This window comes from Arachis ipaensis, chromosome B1 (assembly GCF_059453495.1).
Source record: "Arachis ipaensis isolate K30076 ecotype BB chromosome B1, ASM5945349v1, whole genome shotgun sequence".
Lineage (NCBI taxonomy): Eukaryota > Viridiplantae > Streptophyta > Magnoliopsida > Fabales > Fabaceae > Arachis > Arachis ipaensis.
The window spans coordinates 59,291,238-59,300,512 of record NC_142436.1 but is presented as its reverse complement, the minus strand read 5'-3'; the positions used below and the strand labels follow the sequence as shown (position 1 = coordinate 59,300,512).

The following is a 9,275-nucleotide window of genomic DNA, read 5'->3' as shown; positions in this document are numbered from 1 at the left end:
TATTTTACAACTTCGTACAACTAACCAGCAAGTGCACTGGGTCGTCCAAGTAATAAATCTTACGTGAGTAAGGGTCGATCCCACGGAGATTGTTGGTATGAAGCAAGCTATGGTCACCTTGTAAATCTCAGTCAGGAGGATATTAAATGGTTATGGAGTTTTCGAATAATAATAATAATTAAACAAAAAATAAAGATAGAGATACTTATGTAATTCATTAGTGAGAATTTCAGATAAGTGTATAGAGATGCTTTCGTTCCTCTGAACCTCTGCTTTCCTGCTGTCTTCATCCAATCCTTCCTACTCCCTTCCATGGCAAGCTTTGTGTAGGGCATCACCGTTGTCAATGGCTACTTCCCATCCTCTCTGTGAAAATGGTCCGATGCGCTGTCACTGCATGGCTAATCATCTGGAGGTTCTCGATCATACTGGAATAGGATTCACCCTCCTTTTGCGTCTGTCAGTACGCCCAGTACTCGCGAGTTTGAAGTTCGTCACAGCCATCCCTTCCCAGATCCTACTCGGAATACCACAGACAAGGTTTAGACTTTTCGGATCTCAGGAATGGCCATCCATGGGTTCTAACTTATACCACAAAGATTCTAATATCTCGGACTCGGTCCTCTGTATTAGATATCCAAGAGATACTCATTCTAGCTTGTTTGCATGGAGAACGGAAGTGTTTGTCAGGCACGCGTTCATAGGTTAGAATGATGATGAGCGTCACATAATCATCACATTCATCATGTTCTTGGGTGCGAATGGATATCTTAGAATAGGAATAAGCTTGAATTGAATAGAAAAACAGTAGTACTTTGTATTAATTCATGAGGAACAGCAGAGCTCCACACCTTAATCTATGGAGTGTAGAAACTCTACCGTTGAAAATACATAAGTGATAATCGTTCAGGCATGGCCGAATGGCCAGCCCCCAAGAAAGTCTAAGATAGCATAAAACTAATCAAAGATGATCCGAAGATGTAAAATACAATAGTAAAAAGTCCTATTTATACTAGACTAGCTACTAGGGTTTACAGAAGTAAGTAATTGATGTAGAAATCCACTTCCGGGGCCCACTTGGTGTGTGCTTGGGCTGAGCATAAAGCTTTCACATGGAGAGGTCAATTTTGGAGTTGAACGCCAGTTTGTAACGTGTTTCTGGCGTTGAACTCCACTTTGCAACTTGTTTCTGGTGCTGAACGCCAGACTGCAACATGGAACTGGCGTTCAATGCCAGTTTGTGTCATCTAAACTCGGGCAAAGTATAGACTATTATATATTGCTGGAAGTCCCTGGATGTCTACTTTCCAACGCAATTAGAAGCGCGCCATTTGGAGTTCTGTCGCTCCAGAAATTCAACTTTGAGTGTAGGGAGGTCAGAATCCAACAGCATCTGCAGTCCTTCTTCAACCTCTGAATCTGATTTTTGCTCAGGTCCCTCAATTTCAGCCAGAAAATATCTAAAATCACAGAAAAACACACAAACTCATAGTAAAGTCCAGAAATGTGATTTTTAATTAAAAACTAATAAAAATATACTAAAAACTAACCAAATCATACTAAAAACTATGTAAAAACAATGCCAAAAAGCGTATAAATTATCCGCTCATCACAACACTAAACTTAAATTGTTGCTTCTCCCCAAGCAACTGAGAATTAAATAGAATAAAAAGAAGAGAATATACTATAAATTCCAAACTATCAATGAAACTTAGCTCCAATCAGATGAGCGGGACTTGTAGCTTTTTGCCTCTTGAATAGTTTTGGTATCTCACTTTATCCATTGAAGTTCGGAATGATTGGCATCTATAGGAACTCGGAGTTCAGATAGTGTTAATGATTCTCCTAGTTCAGTATGTTGATTCTTGAACACAGCTACTTTATGAGTCTTGGCCGTGGCCCTAAGCACTTTGTTTTCCAGTATTACCACCGGATACATAAATGCGACAGACACATAACTGGGTGAACCTTTTCAGATTGTGACTCAGCTTTGCTAAAGTCCCCAATTAGAGGTGTCCAGGGTTCTTAAGCACACTCTTATTTTTGCTTTGGACCTTGACTTTAACCGCTCAGTCTCAAGTTTTCACTTGACACTTTCACGCCACAAGCACATGGTTAGGGACAGCTTGGTTTAGCCGCTTAGGCCAGGATTTTATTCCTTTAGGCCCTCCTATCCACTGATGCTCAAAGCCTTGGATCCTTTTTATTACCCTTGCATTTTGGTTTTAAGGGCTATTGGCTTTTTCTGCTTGCTTTTTCTTTCTTTTTCTCTCTTTTTTTTTCTTTTTTTTTTCTACAAGCTTTTGTATTCACTACTTTTTCTTGCTTCAAGAATCATTTTTATGATTTTTAAGATTATCAAATAACATGTCTCCTTGTCATCATTCTTTCAAGAGCCAACATATTTAACATTCTTAAACATCAATTTCAAAAGACATATGCACTGTTCAAGCATTCATTCAGAAAACAAAAAGTATTGTCACCACATCAAAATAATTAAACTAGTTTCAAGGATGAATTCGAAACCATGTACTTCTTGTTCTTTTGTAATTAAAATATTTTTCATTCAAGAGAGGTGATGGATTCATATTCATAACTTTAAGGCATAGACACTTAAATACTAATGATCATGTAATAAGACACAAACATAGATAAACATTTAACATAAAAAACGAAAAACAGAAAATTTTAAGAACAAGGAATGAGTCTACCTTAGTGATGGTGGTGTTTCCTTCTTGAGGAACCAATGATGTCCTTGAGCTCTCCTATGTCTCTTCCTTGTCTTTGTTGCTCCTCCCTCATTGCTCTTTGATCTTCTCTAATTTCATGAAGGATGATGGAGTGCTCTTGATGTTCCACCCTTAGTTATCCCATGTTGGAACTTAATTCTCCTAGGGAGGTGTTGATTTGCTCCCAAAAATTATGTGCAGGAAGGTGCATCCCTTGAGGCATCTCAAGGATTTCTTGGTGATGAGCTTCTTCATGCGTCCCTTGAGATCCATGAATAGGCTCTCTTAGTGATGGGCTTGTCCTCATCAATGAGGATATCTCCCTCTATGTCAATCCCAGCCGAATTGCATAGATGGCAGATGAGGTGAGGAAATGCTAACCTTGCCATAGTGGAGGACTTGTCAGCCACCTTGTAGAGTTCTTGAGGTATAATCTCATGAACCTCCACTTCCTCCCCAATCATGATACTGTGGATCATGATAGCCCGGTCTACAGTAATGTCAGACCGGTTGCTAGTGGGAATGATTGAGCGTTGAATGAACTCCAACCATCCTCTAGCTACAGGCTTAAGGACCAGTCTTCTCAGTTGAACCGGTTTGCCTTTTGAGTCAATCTTCCATTGAGCTCCTTCCACACATATGTCCATGAGGACTTGGTCCAACCTTTGATCAAAGTTGACTCTTCTTGTGTAGGGGCGTGCGTTCTCTTCCATGATTAGCAAGTTGAACGCCAGCCTTACATTTTCCGGACTGAAATCTAAGTAGTTCCCCCGAACCATGGTGAGCCAAGGCTTTGGATTCGGGTTCACACTTTGATCATGGTTCCTAGTGATCCATGCGTTTGCATAGAACTCTTGAACCATTAGGATTCCGACTTGTTGAATGGGGTTGGTTAGGATTTCCCAACCTCTTCTTTGGATCTCATGTCGGATCTCCTGATACTAATTTTTCTTGAGTTTGAAAGGGACCTCGGTGATCACCTTCTTCTTGGGCACAACATCATAGAAGTGGTCTTGATGGGCTTTGGAGATGAATCTCTCCATCTTCCATGACTCGGAGGTGGAAGCTTTTGTCTTCCCTTTCCCTTTTCTAGAGGTTTCTCCGGTCTTAGGTGCCATCAATGGTAATGGAAAAACAAAAAACTTATACTTTTACCACACCAAACTTAGAATATTACTTGCCCTCGAGCAAGAGAAGAAAGAAAAGAAGTAAAAGAAGAGAAAATATGGAGGAGAGTGAGGGGGATGTATTCGGCCAAGGTATAGAAGGTAGGGTTGTGTTGTGTGAAAATGAAGGATGGATAGAGGGGTTTATATAGTAAGGGGGGAGGGAGTAGGTTCGGCCATATTGGGTGGGTTTGGGTGGGAAAGTGATTTTGAATTTTGAAGGTAGGTGGGGTTTATGGGGAAGAGTGGATGGATGTGAGTGGTGGTAGGTGGTAATAGGGAAGAGAGATTGAGGTGATTGGTGAAGGGTTTTGGGGAAGGGTGTTTATTGGGAAGAGAGGATGAATGTTGAGAAGAGGGAAGAATATGAGTGGAGGTAGGTGGGGATCCTGTGGGGTCCACAGATCCTGAGGTGTCAAAGATTTGCATCCCTGCACCAATTAGGCATGTAAAATGCCTTTGCATGCAATTCTGGCATTTAAACGCTGAATTGATGCTTGTTCTGGGCGTTCAACACCCAGATGCAGCATGTTTCTGGCGTTGAACGCCAATTCTATGCTTGTTTCTGGCGTTCAGCGCCAGCTCTTCTCAGGGTGCATTCCTGACGTTTGAACGCCAGGATGTTGCTTGTTTCTGGCATTCAACGCCAGATCCATGCTCTGTTCTGGCGTTGAACGCCAGCCAGATGCTCCTTACTGGCGTTTAAACGCCAGTAAGTCCTTCCTCCAGGGTGTGATTTTTCTTCTGCTATTTTTTATTCTGTTTTTAATTTTTGTATTTATTTTGTGACTCCACATGATCATGAACCTAATAAAATATAAAAGAACAATAAAAATAAAAATAAAATTAGATAAATAAAAATTAGGTTGCCTCCCAACAAGCGCTTCTTTAATGTCACTAGCTTGACAGTGGGCTCTCACGGAGCCACACAGGTGATCAGGTCAATTTAATAGACTCCCAACACCAAACTTATTGTTTGGATATGGGAGTTCAACACCAAACTTAGAGTTTGGCTGAGGCCTCCCAACACCAAGCTTAGAGTTTGACTGTGGGGGCTTTAGTTGACTCTGTACTGAGAGAAGCTTCTCATGCTTTCTCTCCATGGTTACAGAAGAGGAGATCCTTGAGTTTTAAACATAAGGTTGTCCTCATTCAGTTGAAGGACCAACTCTCCTCTGTCTACATCAATCACAGGTCTTGCTGTGGCTAGGAAGGGTCTTCCAAGGATGATGGATTCATCCTCATCCTTTCCAGTGTCTAGGATTATAAAATCAGCAGGGATGTAAAGGCCTTCAACCTTTACTAGCACGTCCTCTACTAGTCCATAAGCCATTGTCATAGATTTGTCCGCCATCTCTAATGAGAAATTGGCAGCCTGTACCTCAAGGATTTCTAGTTTCTCCATTACAGAGAGTGGCATGAGATTTATCCCTGACCCAAGGTCACATAGAGCCTTCTCAAAGGTCATGGTGCCTATGGTACAAGGTATTAAGAACTTTCCAGGATCCTGTTTCTTCTGAGGTAATGTCAATTGATCCAGATCATTCAGTTCATTGATGAGCAAGGGAGGTTCATCTTCCCAAGTCTCATTGCCAAATAATTTGGCATTCAGCTTCATGATTGCACCAAGGTACTTGGCAACTTGCTCTTCAGTAACATCCTCCTTCTCTTCATAAGAAGAATACTCATCAGAGCTCATGAAGGGCATAGGGAGGTTCATTGGAATCCCTATGGTCTCTAGATGAGCCTCAGATTCCTTTGGTTCCTCAGAGGGAAACTCCTTGTTGATCACTGGACGTCCCAGGAGGTCTTCCTCACTGGGATTCACGTCCTCTTCCTCTTTTGTGGGTTCGGCCATGATTGATATATCAATGGCCTTGCACTCTCTCTTTGGATTCTCTTCTGTATTGCTTGGGAGAGTACTAGGAGGTGTTTCAGTGATTTTCTTACTCAGTTGGCCCACTTGTGTCTCCAAATTTCTTATGGAGGACCTTGTTTCACTCTTGAAACTTAGAGTAGCCTTGGACAGATCAGAGACTAAGTTTGCTAAATTAGAGGTATTTTGTTCAGTGTTCTCTATCTGTTGCTGAGAAGATGGTGGAAAAGGCTTGCTATTGCTAAACCTGTTTCTTCCACCATTATTTTGGATGATTTCTCCATGAGGGATTATAGGTGTTTCCATAAGGTTCACCCATGTAATTCACCTCTGCTATTGTAAGGTTCTCGGGATCATAAGCTTCTTCCTTAGAAGATGCTTCTTGAGTACTGTTGGATGATTCCTTCAATCCATTCAGACTCTGAGAGATCATATTGACTTGCTGAGTCAATATTTTATTTTGAGCCAATATGGCATTCAGAGTATCAATTTCAAGAACTCCCTTCTTCTGAGGCGTCCCATTATTTACGGAATTTCTCTCAGAAGTATACATGAATTGATTATTTACAACCATGTCAATAAGTTCTTGAGCTTCTGCAGGAATTTTCTTTAGGTGAATGGATCCACCTGCAGAATGGTCCAGTGACATCTTGGAGAACTCAGATAGACCATAATAGAATATATCCAGAATGGTCCATTCTAAAAGCATGTCAGGAGGACACCTTTTGGTCATCTGCTTGTATCTTTCCCAAGCTTCATAGAGGGATTCACCATCTTTTTACTTGAAGGTCTAAACATCCACTCTAAGCTTGCTCAGCTTTTGAGGAGGAAAGAACTTAGCCAAGAAGGCCGTGACCAGCTTATCCCAAGAGTTCAGGCTATCTTTAGGTTGTGAGTCCAACCATGTTCTAGCTCTGTCTCTTACAGCAAAAGGGAAAAGCATGAGCCTGTAGACTTCAGGATCTACTCCATTAGTCTTAACAGTCTCACAGATCTGTAGGAACTCAGTTAAAAACTGATAGGGATCTTCTGATGGAAGTCCATGGAATTTGCAGTTCTGTTGCATTAGAGCAACTAATTGAGGTTTCAGCTCAAAATTGTTTGCTCCAATGGTGGGGATTGAGATGCTTCTTCCATCAAACTTGGAAGTAGGTGTAGTATAATCACCAAGTATCCTTCTTGCATTATTATTATTTTTGGCTGCCATCTCCTCTTCCTGTTCAAAAATTTCTGTAAAGTTGTCTCTGGATTGTTGTATTTTAGCTTCTCTTAGTTTCCTTTTTCGAGTCCTTTCAGGTTCAGGGTCTGCTTCAACAAGAATGTTCTTGTCCTTGCTCCTGCTCATATGAAAAAGGAGGGAACAGAAAATAATAATAGGGATCCTTTTTACCACAGTATAGAGGTTCCCTTGTGTGAGTAGAAGAAAAGAAGAATAAGAATGAAGAAGAGAAGAATTCGAACTCAGAGGAGAAGAAGGGGTTCGAATTTTGGGTGAGGGGAAGTGTTAGTAGATGAATAAATAAATAGAAGGAGATTAGAGATGAGAGAAGAATTCGAAAATTAATTAAAATAAAAAATAAAATTTAAAGTTAAATTTCGAAAATTAAGTTTGAAATTAAATTAAATTAAAATTAAAACAATTAGTTAATTAAAAAGAAAATTTGAAAAAGAAGGAAGGGATTTTCGAAAATTAGAGAGATAGATTTAATTAGGTAGTTTTGAAAAAGATAAGAAACAAACAAAAAGTCAATTAGTTAGTTGAAAAAGATTTGAAAATCAATTTTTGAAAAGATAAGAAGATAAGAAGTTAGAAGAGATATTTTAAAATAAAATTTTTTTGAAAAAGATAAGATTTAAAAAGATATGATAGAAATTTATTTTGAAAATAGATATGATTAAAAAGATATGATTGAAAAGATATTAAGAAGATTTGAAAATTAAATTTGAAAAGATAAGAAGTTAGAAAAAGATTTTGGAATCAAATTTTGAAAATATATGATTGAAAGAGATTTGTTTGAAAAAGATTTGAAATTTTAAAATCAAAATTAATGAATTGACTCACAAGTAATCACAAGATATGATTCTAGAACTTAAAGTTTGAATCTTTCTTAACAAGCAAGTAACAAACTTGGAATTTTTGAATCAAAACATTAATTGTTGATAATATTTTTGAAAATTATGAGATAAAATTAAGAAAAAGATTTTTGAAAACTATTTTTAAAATTTTCGAAAATAAATAAGAAAAATGAAAAAGATTTGATTTTTGAAAAAGATTTTGAAAAAGATAAGATTTTCAAATTGAAAATTTGATTTGATTCATAAGAAACAACTAAATTTTAAAAACTTTTGACTAAATCAAATCAAAATTTCGAAAATTATGAGTGAAATAAGGGAAAGATATTTTTTTTGAATTTTTAATGAAGAAAGAGAAAAACATCAAAAAGACTCAATGCATGAAAATTTTGGATCAAAACAAATGATGCATGCAAGAACACTATGAGTTTCAAGATGAACACCAAGAACACTTTGAATGTCAAGATGAACACCAAGAACTTATCTTTGAAAATTTTTAAGCAAAGAAAAACATGCAAGACACCAAACTTAAAAATTTTTCATGTATAGACACTAACAAATTGAAAATGCATAAGAAAAACAACAAAAGACACTAAACAAGAAATTTTGAAGATCAAACAAGAAGTCTTACCAAGATCAACTTGAAGATCATGAAGAACATATGAACACACTTTTGAAAAAATGCAAGAAGAATAAAAACATGCAATTGACACCACACTTAAAAATTGACTCAAAACTCAAACAAGAAACATAAAAATAATTTTTTTTATTTTATGATTTTTTTTAATTTTTTTTTTTTGGTATTTTTCGAAAATTATTTGAAAAAGAAAAATCAGGATTTCAAAATTTTTAATAAGAATTCCAGAAATCTTGCACTCTTAGTCTAAAGCTTCAGTCCAGGAATTAGACATGGCTCACTAGCCTGCCAAGCTTTCAGTGAAAGCTCCGGTCCAAAACACTAGACATGGCCAATGGCCAGCCAAGCTTCAGCAGGACATTACATGCATTGAAGTGATTAGTTGAAGTCTCAGTCCAAATGAATTAGACATGGCTTTACAGCCAGCCAGAATTCAACAAATCATCATGAAACACTAGAATTCATTATTAAAAATTCTGAAGAAAAATATATTTTTGAAAACATTTAATTAAAATTTTTTTTGAAAATTAGAAGAATAAAAACAAAAACTTAAAATTAAAATAAAGTTACCTAATCTGAGCAACAACCCCCGGCAACGGCGCCAAAAACTTGGTGTGCGAAATCGTGATCATTGCTTCCTTGGTAACGGCGCTAAAAACTCAATACGCATTTTCATGATCTTAATTCTATTTCACAACTTCATACAACTAACCAGCAAGTACACTGGGTCGTCCAAGTAATAAACCTTACGTGAGTAAGGGTCGATCCCACGGAGATTGTTGGTATGAAGCAAG

The 9,275-nt window shown here is 37.8% G+C and overlaps 1 non-coding gene across 1 annotated transcript; it reads left to right on the top strand.

Annotated features, from left to right (window-relative positions):
* The first annotated feature begins 6,474 nt into the window (after positions 1 to 6,474).
* On the top strand, positions 6,475 to 6,582 carry LOC148576722 (small nucleolar RNA R71). Its single transcript, XR_015902964.1, has one exon. It is a non-coding gene; the product is annotated as a small nucleolar RNA R71 (small nucleolar RNA).
* Positions 6,583 to 9,275: the final 2,693 nt, after the last annotated feature.